This window comes from Diceros bicornis, chromosome 27 (assembly GCF_020826845.1).
Source record: "Diceros bicornis minor isolate mBicDic1 chromosome 27, mDicBic1.mat.cur, whole genome shotgun sequence".
Taxonomy (NCBI): Eukaryota; Metazoa; Chordata; class Mammalia; order Perissodactyla; family Rhinocerotidae; genus Diceros; species Diceros bicornis.
In genome coordinates this window covers 2,741,688-2,757,704 of record NC_080766.1, presented here as the reverse complement: position 1 = coordinate 2,757,704, position 16,017 = coordinate 2,741,688, and the positions used below count along the sequence as shown (strand labels likewise).

At 47.6% G+C, this 16,017-nt stretch overlaps 1 pseudogene; it reads left to right on the top strand.

The window, feature by feature from the left end:
* The window catches only part of LOC131423069 (peroxynitrite isomerase THAP4-like), a 39,881-nt pseudogene extending 27,605 nt beyond the window's left edge, over positions 1-12,276 (top strand).
* Positions 12,277-16,017: the final 3,741 nt, after the last annotated feature.

The following is a 16,017-nucleotide window of genomic DNA, read 5'->3' as shown; positions in this document are numbered from 1 at the left end:
AATAAGTGGGATGGGGCTTGAGGAGTTTTTCTGGCTATCAGGTGGACCATGAGAGCTTGAGGCCATCCAGGTGACACAGTGGTTCCCGAACATGCACCTTTTATCTGGCTCGTCTCCCCAGCAAGGAAGGAATAAGTTGTGGGGCAGGCACAGGCCAAGGATCTGCAGCCAGGAGACCCAAGTTTAAGCCTCGATTCTAACACTGGAAGTGACCTTGGAGTGACCTTGGATAAGTCCTCCCTCTTCTGTGGACCTCTGAGTTCTCAGATCCCTCCCAGCTCTGACTTTCTAAGACCCTCTATCTTTGTCACGGGCGTCACTCATCACTTACTTGGCTTCTCAGTGCCTCCTGCCTACCTGATGGCCTACTTCCTGGGAAATGGGCTCTGTTTCACCTTCCTAAAGCCCCTCCAGAGCACACAGGTGCCCTCTGCCCTGCAGGATGTGGATGTGTGTGTGTGAGTGAGAGTGAGAGACAGTGAGAGACAGTGAGAGAGAGAGAGAGACTACAGCCAGAAGGCTTTACCAAGCTGATCTTTCAGTCTTCTTAAAGAAATCCTTTGCCCTGGAGAGTAATGCACTCAGTTGAAAACGTTGCTCCAAATTCCCACCAAACAGGCCTCTGCTGCCACACTGACAAACACACACACACACACACACACACATTTTCACTCAAAACTGACCAGTTTTGTGCTCCCCAGCACCAGAGAGGGCCCTGTCTTTTGCACCCACCCCTTCTCTGGCCTACCAACCCCTGAAACCTTTCAAGGCCATATGCGACATGAACCCACACCTTCTTTGGCCATAAAATGACTCATTTTCTAGCTGGGTTCACACCACAAACTCTATTATGGCACCAATCACACTCTACCCCAATCAGACCTTAAGGGTAGAATCTTACATCTCTTTACTGCCTGCCACAGAGCCTGATGCCCATTCATTCATCAAGCCCTTACAGAGTACCTACTATGTGTGAGGCAGAAGGGACAGAGTGATAAAGGACACCACTGCTTTCAAGGAGGTCTCACCAGGCCGGGTTGGGGACAGACACCCAAGGACCTGGCTCTGACATGGCATGCTGAGGGTGGGAAAGCCGTGGGAGCAGGGGGCAAGGAGAACATTCTGGGATGAGAGTCCCCAGGAGGAGGCATTCGAGCTTGGTAGGATCCCACCAGGCAGGGAAGCGTGGGGGTGGCAGGGGCACTCCAAACAGAAGCCCCAGCATGTGCAAAGGCAAAGAAGTGCACAGCTCATGACCAGGGAGCACTGGCTGGATCCCCAAGTGATGGGGGAAGAGGAGTCTGGGGGAGAGGATGAGGCAGTGGTCAGCTGATCTTAGGCAGTTAGTGAATGAGTGAGTGAGTGAATGAATGACACCCGACACCCTCGATCATGAAGCCACTAACCTGGTGCTGGTCCCTAGACCTATTCCCTGGTCCCTAAAAACGACTCAGCTTGGTTTCAGGGATATGTGTAGGGCTAGGCTAGATCTCAGAATGAACCAGATGGTTTAGACTCGGGACAAGCCCCCATCCCAGGAGCGACATGGGAAGAGGCTATGAGTAGAGTGGCAAGACTAGCAAGTAGACAAGGAGACGTGGGTTCTAGTCCTGGCTCTGCCACCTCCCAGCTGTGTGAGCTTGGGCAGGTGACTTGAGTTCTCTTAGCCCCCTTCCTCGTTCAATCCTATGATTACAGCTATGGGGACTGACTAAGGAAGCATGTCTGACAGTGCCTGGTGCAGGGTAGAGGAGGTGTGTGGAATCTGAACCTTTTGTTCAACCTCAAGTTCCGAGCTGACGTGACCTTCAGTTCAGAGCTTGGCAGCGGCACCATAAGGTGGAATTGGCAACTTCAGATCTTTGAACATTCCAGGCAGAGCTGGCTTCAAAGTCATGTGATGGGGTCCTATGCTCAGAGGGCCCCGTGCTTGGGGCTTCAAGTTCCGCAGTTGTAACCTTGTAGTTCTTAACCATTTCTCTTTTATTTGTTTTCATGAGTAACATCTGATGGAACAATGGAGCACTCCCCAGGGGCTTGGAGCCTCAGCCCCCATGTGTTCCTGCCTCCTGCTGCCTCACTGGGATGGTCTCTCAGCTGCTTGCTCAACACACGTTGGCACCCCCAGAACCCATGACCTCCTCTACCCTCTCTCTGGGAGCAAATGGGTCTAGTTAGCAAGGAAAACTCACATCCCTCCGTGAGTCACCATCAACCCTCTTCAGGAGCCTCGGTGTAGGTGCAGTAAGAGTGGGTGCAGTGCAATCCCGATGGTGTCTCAGGGCAGGGTGAGGGACAATGCCTGGGCACTAGGTGGGTGACTCAGCAGGGACATCTTGCCCACCCCTCATCAAGGTACCAAGTGTATCATGGCACAGAGGTTAGAGGAGGTTGGAGGTTGAAACTGGGGAGGGCGCCTGTCTGCCATGGGTGGGTTGGTGGGCTGTGAGAAGGGGAGGTCGACTTCCCCGACTCCACCCAAGGCCTTGCATTTTTCCCTTGCCTCAGGCCCTACAAATCATACATCTGACCCTCGTTAGAATCTATGTTTCCATTTTCCCGTCCTCAGCTCAGAGTCCACGGTCCTCGTGTGACGTGGTCAAATGGCTCTGAGCATCTGGTGAGCATGGTGAGATGAGGGGGGAGAGGCAATCAGATCATTCGGCGCTGGGGTAGACAGCTGGTGAGGGGCGTCTAAGGGACAGAGAGCCAGCGCCTCCCAAGCTTTAATGTAAATGGCAATCGACTGGGCTGTTGTGAAAGTGCAGATTCTGATTCCGGAGGTCTGGGCAGGGCCTGAGATTCTACATTTCTAACATGCTCTTGCTTCATGGACCACATTTTGAGTAGTGAAGTTCTAGATGGCTTAACTTAGCAACAGCATGGCCTCCAGACCGATGAGCCTGGAGCCGGTGAGCCCCTGTAGGTGCTCTTATGACAGGCAGAGAGAACGACTGCTTGGAACTGAGCCAAGAGCCCACACTATGATGACTTACCAGGGACTCTGTGTCCCCGGACTCTTCAGCTGATAATGTGGGGATGCTTACTCAATGTGGTCATCAGCAGAGTAAATAAAAACTCGCCCATAAATAACCTCACTCAATCCTCACACCCTTGTCAGGCAAGTATAAAAAGGCTGTTTTATAGATGAAGGAATGGACGCATAGAGGATGGGGGGGCGCACTCCAAGTTGCAACTGTCAAGTGGCAGATCTGAACTCAGATCTGACTAAGGCCCTTCCCACTCTGCCAGCATCACTAAATTTACTTTTGGAGACTGGCTTAGTTGTGGCTGGAAGCTGGTCCCCGCTGCCGGTCATGTGACCCCCCGATCCTGCTGAAGCCTGGAGTGTGAGGTGTTGGGCCTGTGCCCTGGGCACCCCAGCCAGCCTCCTCTGCACCCCTCGTCAGCAGTCACCTCTGCCTTCAGCCGCTTGATATTGATCTCCCCATTCTCGATCTGCTGCCGTAGCTGCTTGGCCACTGTCTTCTCCTCTCCACGATCTGCAGCAGGTGCAGGTACTTCTGCATCAGTGCTTCGTGCTCCCTGGCCAGGGTCTGGGAGCTGTGGACAGACAGACTTGGTAAGACACTGCCTTCTTGTCCCCCAGAGATCCAAGCAGAAATGGGGCTCCCACACTGACTGCAATTAGAAGATCCTGACTCCCAGACATGGTGCACAGGGACTTGACCTGGCTGCTGTGCTGTTACCGACTGCTCTGGCCTCTTCTCCAACTCCTGTCTCACACTCTGACCTCTGGTTCCTCTAACTGATCCTGTTCTCTCCCCTCCCCCTCCAATCCACCCCCCCCCCCCGGCCTTTGTACAGTCTCGCTCTCTTGTTAGGGGTAATGCATCCGGTGACTTTAACTTAGAGTCAATGCTCAAATGGAACAACAAAGCCTGGATGACAGCACATCTGTTTAGTACATCGTTCACTGAATATTTTGAACTCATTGTTGAGACCTACCGCCCAGAGAAAGAGATTCCTTTCAAAATATGACTGCTCACTGGTAAGTGCTATGGTTGCCATGGAGAGACTGATGCTGGTGTGTGTCCCCCTCCACACACACACAGAAGTTAGCAAAAGTCTTATGACTCACATAATAGACGTCTCTGAGGAGAGCAGGGTCAAAATCACAAGCAGCTCTGAAATGGCTTGAGGGAGCAAGGAAAGAAGCCAGGCCTGGGTTTTTATCGTGGTTGGAGGTTTTAAAGAAAAAATATTCAATGACACTTGTCAAAAATGGTAAGGCATATTTTATTCAGAACCACTGCAATAAGTAGAGACCACTGTGATGGGATTCACAGCTGGGGAGAAATGAGATTGGGCTCGACTTTGAATGCAGCATGGGCAAGTGAGCATTCACGGCCAGGCAGCATTGTGGGGGTCAGGAGATGGAAAATTACTAAGAGAAAAAACAAATGTTGGGGTTTCTAGCTAACCTGACCTAACAAGATTATTACCGAAACCAGGCCAGAGTTATCAGACACCACCTGAGGGATGGTGGGGGACGTGGAGGAGCCCAAGCAGATCTCGAGGGTGATCAGATCTACGGGTGTGGGTTCTGCTTAAACTGACTTAGCAAGGTTCTTACTAAAACTGGATTTTACAAGGAAGTGCACACACAAACCTAGGAAAAGGTTCAGGATCCTGACTAAAGTTTGGTCAAAGCAAGAAATCTTTGCCAGGGGTGAGACCAGGGCGAGAGTTCTGCACACATACAGGGGCTTGTGTGGTTGGATCCGAAGCCAATGCCAGAGAAAGGAGACTCTGGACTTGCTCTTCAGCTTGTCCAGGTGTGGACGTGAGGGGAAGAGGGAGAGGAGAGGCGTAAGCTGTCAGCACACATCAAAAAGTGCGGAGTCTGACTGCTCATTACAAGGACAAACATGCAAAGAAAAGCATGCATCCGCAATGGCTTGTTTTTATATAAAGAAACACTAACAGAAGCTCAAGAACGATCAGAACTGTGCACTGGGGGTGGCTGGAGTAAGTGCTGCCATCTTGCTGTCCTGTAGGCCACGGGGACCAGTTCCACATCCCATAGAGTGTTGCCCAGAGCTCTACCCTCGTGGTGGTCCCACTCAGAGGTGGTGAGGAGGGGGACGGAGCCTGGCGGTGCAACAGCCTGAGGCCTGAGATGGTGTTCGCTGTGCGGCCACGATCTGCTCCCATTGGCCAGGCAACGAGGAGAAACCACCGTCTCCTTCCACAGGTAACTGGTCGCCACTGCCCAGTCAGCCCCCCATGAGGTCCAGCCAGAGGTGGGCAGCACTTTGTGCTCGGGGCCTGTCCAGCAGGTGAGTCAGCGCTGTGTGCTGTGTAGCTGTGGTCTGCGCCACCGTCTCTGCTCGGGGCACCTCGGGCCACCATGCCCACCCCACAGCCACCAGCACCCACCTTATGGCCTCCACCACCCTCTCACCACTACCTTGCAGCCACCCTGCTCTCCACTGATTTGGGCTAGGGCCAACAATGTCAAGTAACAGGATAGTCTGGAAACGCTCTTCCTTAGGTCACTATCTTCTTGGATTTGCTGTGACTTTTCTGCTCTTTTGATGGCAAGGAGCCTGCCTTGATCTCTGCAATCAGGAATGTGGCTGAGCAAATGCAGCTTGTACCTGCTGGATGGATACACCTCCCAGATGCTCTGTGGCTAGAAGGTTCCTGGCAGTGCAGGGAAAGGTGGCTCTGCAGGTGGAGGTGAGTGCTGGAGAGGTGTCTGACAGCATCCTGGGCAGAGCAGGTCAAGGCCCACTCCTCATGGGAAGGCTGACCCTGTGGACTTGGACTCAGACAGCATCCTGGGAGGAGCAGGGTTCAGCCCACTCCTCAAGGGGAGACTTACGCTTGGGACTCTGCATCTGACAGCATCCTGGGTGGAGCAGAGCGAGGCCCACTCCTCACGGGGAGGCTGACCCTGCAGACTGGGCATCTGACAGCATCCTGGGGGAGCAGGGCACGGTCCACTCCTCATAGGGAGGCTGACCATGTGGACTTGGATTCTGCATCTGACAGCATCCTGGGTGGAGGAGGGCATGGCCCACTCCTCACCGGGAGGCTTACCTCGGGGACTCGGTGAAGGGGCTCCTCTCTACACATCGTCCTTGGGCTCCTACAGCAGGGTGAGGTGTTTGCTTTCCCCCTGGCCTGGCTCCCTTCATGAGGGCTTCTGGAATTCAGCTAGTTCAATGAGTCCTTTCCTGCAGACTCCACACTGGAGGTCCCAGAACAGTGTGCTGAAGACATTCTACTTTGAAAACCTCCTGGCAGATCATTTTGTTTCATGTTGCAGGTTGTTATTGAATTTTGAAAGACCTGAATGCCACTTGTTGTCTGTAGTCTTGTTGAAGGTTTACAGTGGTTTGTTCTAATTCGGAAGTTGTTACAATCTATCCAAAGAACTAGTAACATGAGCTTGTTTCAGAGGTCAGCCACCATGCTTTCTTGACGGTTTCCTTCAGAGCCTGTGTCCCAAAAGTTTTGTAACTGTTTTGAGAATGAGGCAAAGCCCTGCAGAGAAGGTGGCTCTTGGCATGTGTCATGGTCTAATGTGGTCTGGGGGCAAATGAGGTAGGAGTCCTTTGGTAACTAGTCACAAAGCATTGAGAAAGGTTAGAAAGTCATGTTGCTTGGAACTCCCTGAGGACCTAGTATCCACCTGGTCTGGTCCACAGTGGCCTCAGGGGGGTTAGATGACCTCAAGTGGAACAGAAAGCCCTCGGGACAGACCCCCCCCAACCCCCGACGTGCACAGTTTGGTCTAAATAGAGATTTTACCTTAATGAGGAGAAGAGATTATGAAGTGTCTTGGTCAGTACCTTGCAGGGGCTGGTTGATTTGTACAGGAAGCAGCTTTCCTCCTGGTAGTGGGAGGACAGGAGTAATACTGATCCACAGCTCTTGGGGCTGACCTCCCCTTGGCGGTGGTCTCGCATCCTCAGCTGCTTGAGCAGAGCTGGGGCCAGGCGCCCTGCTGGGTGCCTGGGAGGCTCTGCTGGCCAACACCTGGCCTGGCTTTGAAATAGGGGGACCAACCCTCCCCATTTTAGCACCCAAAGTCTTGCATCCTAGGGACAGCAGGAGGATTGGGCAGCCATGAGCTTCTAAGAACTATTTCTGAGGCTTTTTGAAGCCTTTCCTGTTGTCTTGATGCCATCCTGTGTTATCTGCCAGAACGTCTGTGTCCCTACAGGGCACTTACCACAGCCTGGGAGGAGGTCCTCACCTTCCTTCCTTCTCTGCCCTACAGACGGTCACCTCCTTAAGTTAGACAGTGGGTCTTTCATGTTTCTATTCCAGTAATAAGTTGCAAGCAGGTGTTCCTTAAATCTTTACTAAAGGTTTAAATGGGCAAAGTGGCTACAGGTGTGGGTGTTCCCAAACACACTTGTTTTGCTTTTATTGCTGATTATTTTAGGGGGAAACATTTAATTCTTTCTTTCTAATTACTTTTTCATTTATCCTTGCAGGCTCCACATAATGGGCTCAAAACGTCTGGTCCAGTGGTTAAAAGCTGTTCACAGGGGTGACTGGACTCTACTAAGCATTCTTTCGTCTGTAGTGAATATTTCACCAAAAACAGCTCTAGGAAAGGCTGGAGGATCAGTACTATGTGCTCAAGCCATGGCCACGCCCTCTATCCTCCACCTGACTGAGACGGGGCGGGGCTGAAGGCCACAGCCACCCCAGGAGAAAAGACATCAGGAAGGCCACCGGGGGCCTGAGGAACATGCGCGTGAAGCAGATGCGAAAGGAGCTGCAGGTTCATTGTGGGCCTTGAGGGAAAAGCTGAGGGCCCAGCCGTGGTCCCGCAAGTGGAAGTAACCCGCTCTGCAGGGTGAACACGCACCCAGTGCCGCCCAGGGAGCTGCCAGTCAGGATTGGGCGCAGTCTCTGGAAGGAACTCCAGGAGACAGTGTGGCCTCCACAGCATTAGGCAGCCAAGGAGATGCAAACAAGTCTGCTGTAGATGCTGGCGATGAGACCCCCTCTTCCCAGCCAGGGCCTGCTGGGTAAGAGTGGCATTTCCGTGGGTGACTTTATCCCTCAGGATCGGGGAGTGCAGATTTATTGGCTGGCTTCCTTCTTACAGTTTCTTCTCAGAGCACACTCAAGAGAGGCCATCTGTCCCTTGAGAGGCTGTTGACCAAAAGAGGCTGAAGAAGGATGTGGAGCCCAGCTGCAGCGGGACCAGCCTGGGGCCTGATGAGAGCTTGGCCCAGAACCCCCAAGTTCATCATTCACAATGATGCCTCAGAAACCCTCCCAGAGCCCCTTCACCCTCCGACGGATGTCACCCTGAAGCCAGCCGCAGAAGCTGTGCGGGGCGAGAACAGCGACACCAGCCCTCCGTCCCTCAGCGGGGTCATCCTGTCAGCACTGGGGGCCCAAGATCTCCTCGACTGCTGCACTCCTATTGCTTCTGCTCCCGGGGGAACAGGAGCACGGGTGCCGCCTGCGGGAGCAGGTGGAGAAGAACGGCCAGCTGAAGAGGGGCAGCCGCCGACAGCCAGGTGCACAAGCTGCAGGAGGAGCTGGATGAGCTGAAGGGAGGGGGCTCCCTGCCTTAGCAGCCTGGTGCCCCCCGCCGAGGTCAGTCCCGGGGCTCGGGGCTCCCCCACTGCCTGCTCATCATGAGGGGTTTCCTGCTCCGCAGCAGACGGCCCCTGAGCACTTCTGTGTGCAGCATGCCTGCTGCTGTCTTGGGAGAAGGCTCTGCTGGTAGCCGCCCCTCGTAGACAGGGAGCCCAGGTTGCAGAGCTCACTCCGCTCGCTTTAGGGCGCTCGAGAGGCAGTGGTAGTTGTCAGGGTTTAGCAGGTGGGGAAGGAGGCATTGCAGGTCTGCTGGGAAAGCCAGACCTACGAAATGAATGGTTCCTGGATGGTTGGTTTTCCACTTGAACAGGAGAAAATCAGGTTCTGTTGCATCCCTCAAACAAATGTAAATTCCAATGAGTTAGGATCTAAATGTGAAATAAAATCGACATAGTAACTATTAGAATAGTTACAGGAGACTCTTAAAGTCATGGGGGGGTTCTTTCCCTTCATGTTTTAATGAATATCCTTGAACTGAAGTCATTTTGAACATTTTAATAATTTCTTTAAAATTTGAAACATCTTTTTGAGTAGAATACATTCTCTTTTGTAAAAATTAAAACACTCCAGAAATATACAAGCTAACAAGTGGTAAAAACTCCTATTTCTCACGTACCTCCCAACTTTTATTCCTTGTTGGTAGTAAAATTTGGTGTGTAATCTCCTAGACTATTTCCTGTGCTTTACATACATATTTCTCTACCTGTACAAATAGGTTGGAATATTGTTGGTGTGTTTATTGGCTACATTTCTGATTTTCCTGCTCTTTTACAGTTTAGTCCTTGTAAACATTGGTTTCTCGATATTCCTTATGTATTGAGGGTACCATCTTTTGCCTGTTATACACCCATGGAGAACATTTCCCTACCACATTGTTCATTTAATCTGGATCAGTGCTTGTCTTCCCAGATGTCAGTAACACTTCAGGAGGGAAACGGCTCTATATGACAGGCTGTTCAGGACCTCCCGGACCCCCAGGGCAACAACCATTAAGAAAACACAAAGCAAGAAACAAAACCCATCCTGCGTGTTTCCAGATGCATCCCGGGGGAAGGACAGCTCCAGTTGAGGACCGCTGATGTCCTGGTCAGAGTTATCCCCTATGTTCTCCTATCACGTTAAAGCTGTTTCTGTAGTTTCTTGTACCTGATGGTACAGTTTGGTGCCTTTGTCTGTTCCTTTTGGTCAGATTGCGCAAGGTTTCTCACTGGTACAGGTCTTTCCAGACAGTCAGCCCTTGACTCCATTGCTCAGGTCTACATTGTTGTTCTTGTCTTGTGAATCCTCACTTCATTCTGCTGATGTTGGTTTTATTGTGGTGTTGTTCTGGCTCCTGGAGGGAAGTGCTCAGCTTCTTCGTGTACAGTTGATATTCCCTGATACTTGCAGTGGAGGCTGTGTCCCTTCTTCTCTTCCTTTGTCCCCACGCCATAGATTTGTCTCATGCTCCTCTCATTGCTATTCATTTCTAAAGAGGTTGTCCTGTCTGTCTGGATTCCCTCTTTAACCTGAGAGATTTAGAAGGGTTTGGATATATTTTCAAGTGGATAGGTTGGGGGAGGGGAGCCAATATTTTGTGATTATTTTTTACTTTTATTGTTTTAAGGTCCGGTAATATGGTCACATAGATTTCTGCTTTTTGGACTCTTTAGAGATTTCACTGTGGCTTAGCACACAGTCCATTGTGGTGACTGTTTCATTGTGGTTTGAGAAGAATGTTTCCTCTCCACTAGTTGCTTATGTTGTTGTCCCTTGGGCTGAGTCTAGATCTAGCTTTTTTGTGTTCATCATCAGATCTGTTTCCTAACTTACTGTATCAGTTGACTTCTGGATTTCTAAGAGAGGTAAGGTAGGTTTCCCTGTGATTCTTGAGGTGCCTGTGTCTTCTTGTTTGTCCAGTTTTGCTTTATGTTTCAAGACCATATTGTTAGGTGTATGTGTTTCTGACAGTTATCAACACAGAGAACCCCTTTTTGTCCCATTTAAAGTCTTATTTCTTTATCTCCTTATTTTCAACCATATTATATACCTTTATTTTATAACTATATTTTAACTCAACTTGAGAGCCTTCATCTTTTTATAGAGCAATTTGATCCATTTACAATTGTGATTATCAATAAATTGGAAGTTGAGTCTACCATTTAATTTAATTTTTAATTTGTTAGGCTTTCTCATGATTTTTCTATTCTTCTAGTGGGTGTCTTTCAGCTTTTAGGAACAACGATTTCTGCCTCTCTTTCTGTAAATGCTTAGAATCGATCAGTTCCTGTGTTGTACACTCCCAACTCATCACCTTCCACTCCCCAGCTCGAGACTGTCTGATCTTACTTAGTTCTATGTTCTTATTTTCCCCATCAAGCAACGATGGTTATATGCAAGTAGACGTTTTATTGGTTACTTTGTTCACTACTATTTATTGTTGCCAAATTTTTCCTCCTTTTTGGAAATATTTGATGCTATTTTGGAACTCATATGACAGTAAAATTTTGAAAGGAATCGAGTCTGAAATACTTCTTAGGTGCTGACACTGGGGAGCCAGCACCTATCCTGTTAAAGTTGCATCAGTGTGTCTGCAGAGTCAGGATGAGGTCAGAGATGTTTAAAACCATGAAATTGAATGAGGTCTCCTGGAAACACTGCAGCTGTAGAAGGGATGAGGGCCCAGCCTAGGAGCAGGCAGTGTTTACAGAGGTGCAGCTGAAGAGGGTCCAGGAAAGGAGACTGAAAGGTTGGAGCATGGAGTCGCAGGAGCCACGAGGGGAAAAGGGTATTGCAGAAAGGAGGGGTGCTCTGCTGGGTGGGATACAGCTCTGATCAGAATGGAGAAAAGATGGCTGGACTTGGCCACATGGGATCACTGGTGACCTCAGTCTCCTTGAGAGGGTGGGAATGAAGCTGGGTCTAGAGTGGGTGAAGGGGGGCCATGGGAGGGCAGTAGGGATGAGACACTTTACTTAAGAGGTTTAGCCATGAAGGGGAGTCAGGAAAGTGGACAATAGCCAAAAAGGAGCATGCGTCCAAGGGAGAGTTTTGTTTATAAGGTGGAGATGAGCTAACAGGTGCTGCAGGTAGGACCGGATGGAGAGGAGGAGCCTGAGGGTCAGGGAGGAGCATGCTGGGCCCTGAGGAGATGCAGGGCTGGGTTTCACCGCCAGGGGAGGTGCAGAGAACAAGAGGACAGATGTGCTGGTGGAAAGGGCACCCTGTGCCTCTCTTCCTGTGTTCCTGGAGTGTGATGTGGGCAGTGGCTGGGAGTGGAGGGGCGATGCAGGAGGTGTTAGGTGAGCGGCAGGGGGAGGAGGGGGAGAGGGAGAGGGCGCTCTGGCTTGGTTTCCATGGCCCACCAGGAGCTCCCCACTGGGATCCCCGGTCACCAGCTGCTGTCTCTCTTTGATGTCTTCCTCAAAATGTCAGCTCTCTTGATGGTTCTCAGGGCTATTATGAATTTGTTCAACAATCAAGGAATCTTTGGGTCATTTTTTAGGGATTTTATGTCAAGGGGGCTCTACATGTGTTTATTCAGTCTATCATCTTTACCCAATACCTTTGTTTTTGGACAGATTCTGTACAACAGAACAGCCGGGCCAGTGGCCTGCAAGTTCCAGGGTTTGAGAGGTTTGCCCTCCAGAAAGCCGGTGATGATTGGGTTTCTCACAGGACGTGGTACACTGTCCCTGAGCCTGCTCTAACTGTGAGTGTCACAACGTTGTAAATCTTCTGGCAGTTCTATCAGGGCCCATCATTGGCATTTCTGTGACCAGCGAGGGCGAACATTTTTCCGTGTTCATTATCTGTCATTTCCCTGACTGTGCTGTCCCCTGCCTTGCTCACTGAGCTCTGAACCTTCCAGTGTGATTGCACATTCCCTCAGTGTACCCCTTGAGTACTTGCTTCAAAAATATGTTTTCTTCACATTCTTTGATTCTTTGTACATATAATCTAGATTTAACCTGGAGCTTTAAAAATGTTTTATTGTGGAAAACCTTTAACATACACAAATTAAACAGAAAAGTGTGATAGCCCCCCATGTCCCTATTACCCAGCTCCAACACATTAATATTCTGATATTCTTGTTTCCTCCATATTTCTACTCACTCCCTACCTTGCATTGATTAGTTTTTAATTAATAGATTGTTTTTAGGAAAGTTTTAGTTGGACAGAGAAATTCAGCAGACAGTGCAAAGCGTTTCTCCCTCCTCCCCTACAGTTTCCCCTACTGTTAACATCTTGCATGACCACCTGTGTTAGTGCGGTTCATTCCTTACAAGTGAGGAGCTGATGCTGCTACAGTGTTCGTAACCAAGTCAGTGGTTTACATAAGGGTTCACTGTCTCACTGTCACGTACTTGGATTTTGACAAATGCATAATCTCATGTATCCACCATGACAGAGCCTACAGAAGAATTGGATTGCCCCAAATTCCCTGTGCTCTGCCTCTTCATCCCTTGCCTTCCAACTTCTGGCAACACTGATCTTTATACTGTTTCTATGGTTTTGCCTTGTCTAGAATGTCGTGTGATTGGAATATATGAAAACTATGGAACAGAGTATATAACCTTCTCCAGTTGGGTTCTTTCACTTAACAATATGTATTTAAAAGTCCACTATGTCTTTTTGTGCCTTGATAGCTAATTTCTTTTTTTTTCTTTTTGTATATTGAGTTAAAATATACATAACAAAAAGCGTGACATCTTAACCATTTTTAAGTGTATACTTCAGTGGCGTTAAATACATTTACGCTGTTGCACAGTCATCGCCACCATTCATCCCCATTACTCTTATAAATCTGAAACTCTATACCTATTAAAGAGTAAGTTTCCCTTCTCCCCTCCCCCAGCCCTTGGGAGCCACCATTCCTCTTTCCATCTCTGTGATTTTGACTAATCTCAGTTCCTCGTGTTAGTGGAATCATACAGTATTTTTCTTTTTGTGACTGGCTTATTTCTGTTAGCATAATGTCCCCAAGGTTAATACACATGTAGCATATTGCAGAATTTGCTTCCTTTGTAATGCTGAATAATATTCTGTTGTATGGATATACTACATTTTGTGTATCCATTCATGTGTCAGTGGACACTGGGGTTGTTTCCACGTTTTAGCTATTGTGAATAATACTGCTATAAACATGGGTGTACAAATCTCTCTTCAAGGCTCTGCTTTCAGATCTTTTGGGTGTATATCCAGAAGTGGAATTGCTGGATCATGTGATAATTCTATGTTCAATTTTTTGAGGAACATTCATACTGTTTTCCATAGCGGCTGCACCATTTTACATTCCTATCAATAGTGTACACGGATTCCCATTTCACCGCATCCTGTCCAACACATGTTGTTTTCTGTCTTTCCTGTAGCACTCATCTTAGTGGGTGTGAGGTGGTGTCTCATTGTGGTTTTGATTTGCATTTCTCTAATGATTAGTGGTGTTGAGCGTCTTTTCATGTGCTTATATGCCATTCATAAGTCTTTGGAGAACTGTCTCTTCAAGTCCTTTGCCCATATTTGAATTGGCTTGTTTTTCAGTTGTTCAGTTTTAAGACATCTCTGTATATTCCGGATACCAGTCTCTTGTCAGAAATATGATTTGCAAATATTTTCTCCCACTCTGTGGGTTGCCTTTTTACTCTATGCACAGTGCCTCTTGATGTACCAACTTATAAAATTTTCGTGGAGTCCAAGTTGTCCGTTGTTTTTCTTTCGTTACCTGTGCCTTTGGTGTCATATCCAAGAAATCATTTGCAAGTCCGGTGTCATAAAGATTTTGTCCTGTTTTCTTCTAAGAGTTTTCTTATTTTAGGTCTTACATTTATATCCTTGAGTTAATTTTTGTATATGGTGTTGGATGAGGGTCCAAGTTCATTCTTTTGCATGCAGATATCCAGTTTTCCCAGTACCATTTGTTGACAAGAAACCTTTCTCCATTGCACTATCTTGGCACCCTTGTCAAAAATCACTTGACCATATATGTGAGGGTTTGTTTCTGGGCTAGCTATTCTATGCCATTGGTCTCTATGTCTGCCTTTATGCCAATACCATACTGTTGATTACTGTGGCTTTGTAGTAAGTTTTGAAATCAGGAAGTGTGAGTCCTCCAGTTTTGTTCTTCTTTTTCAGGATTGTTTTGGCTATTCTGAGTCCCTTGAGATTCCATGTGAATTTTAGGACGGGTTTTTCTATTTCTGCAAAAAACATCATTAGGATTTGGATAGGGATTACATTGAATCGGTAGACTGCTTTGGGTAATATTGACACTTTAACAATACTAAACCTTCCAATCCATGAATATGGGATATCTGTCCATTTATGTATGTCTTCTTAAATTTCTTTCTGAAATGTTTCGTAGTTTTTATGGTGCAAGCCTTTCACCTCCTTGGTTAAGCTAATTCCTAAGCATGTTATTCTTTCTGATATAAATGAATTGTTTTTGTAATTTCCTTTTCAGAGAGCTCCCGGTTCATGTATAGAAATGCAACTAATTTTTGTGTATTGACTTTGTATCCTGCTACTTTCCTGAATTCTCTGTTAGATCAAACGCCTTTTTGTGGAGTCTTTCCGATTTTCTACATATGAGATGATATCATCGTCAAACAGAGACTGTTTTACTTCTTTCTTTCCAATTTGGATGACTTTTATTTATTTATTTTTATTGCCTCATGGTTCTGGCTTGAACTTCAGTACTGTGTTGAATAGAAGTGGTGAAAGTGGGCATCCTTGCCTTGTTCCTGATCTTAGCGCTTTCAGGAAAAGCTTTCAGTCTTCCAACACTGAGTTTTGTGTTTCCTGTGTGTTTTTCCTCCTATTCCTTGTTTCTCAAGTGTTTTATCATGAAAGGGTGTTGAATTTTGTCAACAGGTTTTTGTCCATCAATCGTGATGGTCCTGTTTTTTCCCCTTCATTTTCTTGATGTTGCATATTACATTGATCGATTTTTGTGTGTTAATCTACCCTTGTATATCAGGAATAAATTTCACTTGGTGGTAGTGTATAATTCTTTTAATACGCTGTTGAATTCAATTTGTTAGTATTTTGTTGAGGATTTTTGTATCTATGTTCATCAGGGGTAATGGTCTGTAATTTTATTTTCTTTTAGTGTCCTTGTCTAGTGTTGGTATCAGGGTAATTCTGGCGTCGTAAAATGAGTTTGGAAGTATTCTCTCTTTTTCAATATTTGACAGAGTGTAAGAAGGCTTCTTTTTAAAACTTCTTTATATGTATGGTAGAATTCACCACTGCAGTCATATGGTCCTGGGTTTTAATTTGTTGAGAGATTTTTTTTTTATATTTCTTGAAATATTAGTGACATATAACACATGTAAGTTTTAGGTGTTCAAGATGATGATTTCTGAAAGAATTACCACAATACAGTGAGTTAGCACCTCCATTCCCTCACATAATTAACTTGTTTTTTCTAGCGATCAC